Raw genomic sequence first — 4,643 nt, 5'->3', positions numbered from 1 at the left:
GGAGTATCTCAATAATTTGTTCCCCAACTTTATATTATGAATAATTTCAAACATGTAGGAAAATTTGAATAATCTTGTGTAATTATTATCCTGATAACCCCCTGTTAGATTTATCAGTCATTATGATGATTATCATATGGATGATGCTGAGGTTAATGAGGACATTAGCAGAATCTTTCTTTCTTTCTTTCTTTTTTTTTTTTTTTTTGATGGTTTAGCATCATTTATTAAGCTGTGCCTTAGTACAGACACTGGAGCTTGCCCATGGTGCTCTTAATGTACAAGGCCCTGACGTTCTGCCAATTTTTCTTGAGCAATGATACCAGGAAGTTGACAGCTAAGTGGATGTTGTACACAAGCTCATCATCTGTCATCTTCACGTGGCCAACAGCCACTGCCAGACGCAGCACCTTCTTCATCTGGAACTTGATCGTGGACTTCACGTCAACAGCTTTGGCCACCATGTTGTCATTGTGGGTCAGCAAGGAAGGGAACTTGCCAGCCTTGTTCAGGCCTGGGCCCAGGATTCGGGGGATCTGCTTGATCAGCGACTCTGAAGCCAAAAAGGCATCATATTTCTTGGCCAGCGTCTTGACCAGTTTCTTATTCTTGTTGAGTTTTTTCAGTGCCTCGATGTCCATGTGGGGGATATCCACAGCCTTGGCCTCATCACAATGCTGCTGGTCCCCCAAGACACACACAGAGAACTTGGGGCGGGGAGTGGACTTAAGCCTGACGGTGCCCGAGAAACGTTTGTCCTTCTGAGGGTCACAGTTCTTCAGGCTGATCTGAAGCGCCACCCTCTCCAAAAACTTTCTGCGCTTGCGCTGGTTCCCGTGCAGGACTTGCAGCACCGCCTCGTAGAGGGCGTCGCGGGAGACGTTGCTGCTCATAGTTCCCTGCGCCGTGATAACCGGAAAAGAGCAGAATATCTTTCTTATTTTTTTATTGACTGAGTGTCTTTAAATTCTATAATGCTATTAAACAGTTTTCCAAAACGCTTTTCCAAAACAGTTTTCCAGTTTCACACACACAATTTCATATACTCTCAGAATATCCCGTTTTTCCACTATATTGTGGTCTTTTCACCCTTCTTACTCCCTCCTAGTAATGACTAGGTTGTTCTATATATCTATGTATCTGAGTCTGTTTCTTTTTTGTTATATTCACTAATTTGCATTTTTAGATTCCACGTGTAAGTGATATTTTACACCACTTTTCTTTTTCCATTTGACTTTTCACTTAGCATAATGCCCTCCAAGTCCATCCATGCATCCATGTTGCTGCAGATGGCAAAATTTTATTATTTGATTTTTATGTGGCTCGCCACGTCTCCTTCATTCATCATCTGTTGCTGGATACAGGTTGCTTCACAAAGTCTTGGCAATTGTAAATAATGCTGTGAATATAACCATGAACATTGTTATTGTTGCTGATGTTAAGTCATGTCTGACTCTTTGCGACCCCATGGTCTGTACCTCTCCAGGCTCCCCTGTCCATGGGATTTCCCAGGGAAGAATACTGGAGTGGCTTACCATTTCCTTCTCCAGGGGATCTTCCCAACCCAGGGGTCAAACCTGCGTCTCTTGCATTGGCAGGCAGATTCTTTACCACTGAGCCACCAGGGAATGTTGATGTGAACATTGAGGTGTGAAGGTGAGGTGTTCACCAATGTGAACATTGAGGTGCTTATATCTTTTCAAATGAGTGTCTTTTTTTCTTTTTTTTTAGGATACATACCATGGAGTGAAATTGTTGAGTAGTATGATAGTTCTATTTGTGGTTTTGTGAGAAACCTCCATACTGTTTTCCACAGTGGCTACAAATTATATTACCACTAACAGTATATGAGGATTATCCTTTTTAAACATTTAATTCTTATTTTGTATTAAAATACGATTGTTAGTTTCAGGTGTATAGCAAATTGATTCAGTTATCCATGTGCAAATATCCATCTTTTTTTCAGACTTTTCCCATATAGTTTATTACAAAATATTGAGTAGCATTTCCGACACTATACATTAGGTGCTGTTGATTATCTGTTTTATATATGGTTGTGTGTGTGTGTGTGTGTGTGTGTTAATCCCAGACACCTAATTTATTCCTCCTTCCACCTTTCCAGTTTGGTAACCATAAATTTGTTTTCAAAGTCTGTGTGTCTGTTTCGATTTTATAAATAAGTTCATTTGTGTCTTTTTTTTTTTTTAGATTCTACATATAAGTGATATTATATGATACTTGTCTTTTCTCTGTCTCTTACTTCACGTAGTATGATAATCTCTGGATCCATTCATGTTGCTACAATGGCATAATTTCATTCTTTTTACAGCTGAGTAATGTTTCATTGTATATATACCACATCTTTAACTACTCCTCTGTCAATGACAATTAACTTGTCTCTACGTCTTGACTATTATAAATAGTACAACAATGAATACTGGTGTGCATGTATCATTTTTGAATTAAGATTTCTCTGCATATATGCCCAGTAGTAGTGATTGCTCAATCATATGATAGTTTTATTTTTTATAGGGGCTACCAGCTACATTCCCTCTGCCAGTGTAGGAGGGTTTCCTTTTCTCCACACCTTCTGCTGCATTTACTGTTTGTAGACTTCTTGAAAATGAATATTAACTACTGTGAGACAATAATTCATTATAGTTTTGAGTTACAGTTCTCTAATGATCAGCCCTGGGATTTCTTTGGAAGGAATGATGCTAAAGCTGAAACTCCAGTACTTTGGCCACCTCATGCGAAGAGTTGACTCATTGGAACAGACTCTGATGCTGGGAGGGATTGGGGGCAGGAGGAGAAGGGGACGACTGAGGATGAGATGGCTGGATGGCATCACCGACTCGATGGACTTGAGTCTGAGTGAACTCTGGGAGTTGATGATGGACAGGGAGGCCTGGCATGCTGCGATTCATGGGGTCGCAAAGAGTCGGACACAACTGAGTGACTGAACTGAATGATTAGTGATGTTGAGCATCTTTTCATGTGGTTTTTTGCCATCTGCATGTCTTCTGTGGAAAAAAGCCTATTTAGACCTTCTGCTGAATTTTGATTGGGTTTTGTTTTTTGATATAGAGATATATGAATTGTTTTTATATTTTGGAGGTTAATCCCTTGTCAGTTGCTCCACTTGAAAATATTTTCTTTCATTCTATGGTTTGTCTGTTTATGATTTCCTTTGTTTTGAAAGCTTTTAAGTACCATTTGTTTACTTTTATTTTAATTACTCCAGGAGGTGGATATTGCTGCAGTTTATGTCAGAGTGTTCTGCTTATGTTTTCCTCTAATAGTTTTATATTATTAGATCTTACATTTAGGTCTTTAATCCATTTTGAGTTTATTTTTATGTATAGTGTGAGAAAATGTTCTAGTTTCTGTACTTTCTAGACTTGGATGACTGTTTCCCAGGTCAGGAGTGTTTTCAGCCATTATGTCTTCAGATATGTTCTCTATGTCCTTTCTCTCTCTTATCTTTCTGGGACTTCTAAAATGCAAACATTAGTGCACTTGATGTTTTCCCCAGGGTCTTTTAAGCTGTGCTCACTTGTTTTCATTTTCTTCTCTTTCTTCAAAGGCAGTGATTCCCGCTACTCAGTTTTTCAGCTCACTGATAGTTTCCTCTGTGTCATTTGGTCTACTGTTGATTCCTTCTAGTGGACTTTTCACTGAAATCACTGTGTCTTTTCATCTGCCTATGTGTTAGTTGTTCAGTTGTGTCTGTCTTTTTGTGTCCCCATGGACTGTAGCCTGCCAGGGTCCTCTGTCCATGGGATTTTCCAGGCAAAAATACTGGAGTGGACTGCCATTTCCTTCACCAGAGGATTTTCCTGACCTAGGGATCGAACCTGAGTCTCCTGCATTGCAGGCAGATTCTCTAACATCTGAGCCACCAAGGAGGCCCATTTCATCTGCCTAGTTGTTTCTTCAGTTCAGTTCAGTTCAGTTCAGTCACTCCATCGTGTCTGACTCTTTGCCACCCCATGAATCACAGCATGCCATGTCCCCCTGTCCATCACCAACTCCTGGAGTTCACTCAAACCCATGTCCATTGAGTTGGTGATGCCATCCAACCATCTCATCCTCTGTTGTCCCGTTTCCCTCCTGCCTTCAATCTTTCCCAGCATTGGGGTCTTTTCAAATGAGTCAGCTCTTCACATTAGGTGGCCAAAGTATTGGAGTTTCAGCTTCAACATTAGTACTTCCAATGAATATTCAGGACTGATTTCCTTTAGAATGGACTAGTCTGATCTCCTTGCAGTCCAAGGGACTCTCAAGAGCCTTCTCCAACACCACAGTTCAAAAGCATCAATTCTTTGGTGCTCAGCTTTCTTCACAGTCCAACTCTCACATCCATACATGACTACTGGAAAAGCCATAGCCTTGACGAGACGGATTTTGTTGACAAAGTAATGTGTCTGCTTTTTAATATGTTGTCTAGGTTGGTCATAACTTTTCTTCCAAGGAATAAGCATCTTTTAGTTTCATGGCTGCAGTCACCATCTGCAGTGATTTTGGAGCCCCCCAAAATAAAGTCTGACACTGTTTCCACTGTTTCCCCATCTACTTGCCATGAAGTGATGGGACCGGATGCCATGATCTTTGTTTTCTGAATGTTGAGCTTTAAGCCCACT

General features: G+C 40.4%; 1 pseudogene; it reads right to left on the bottom strand.

The window, feature by feature from the left end:
- Window positions 1-239: 239 nt before the first annotated feature.
- Window positions 240-893, bottom strand: LOC138075373 (large ribosomal subunit protein uL1 pseudogene; annotated as a pseudogene).
- Window positions 894-4,643: the final 3,750 nt, after the last annotated feature.

This window comes from Capricornis sumatraensis, chromosome 3 (assembly GCF_032405125.1).
Source record: "Capricornis sumatraensis isolate serow.1 chromosome 3, serow.2, whole genome shotgun sequence".
NCBI classification, from domain to species: domain Eukaryota; kingdom Metazoa; phylum Chordata; class Mammalia; order Artiodactyla; family Bovidae; genus Capricornis; species Capricornis sumatraensis.
Note: the sequence above shows the minus strand (reverse complement) of the source record. Positions and strands in the feature narration are given on the sequence as shown.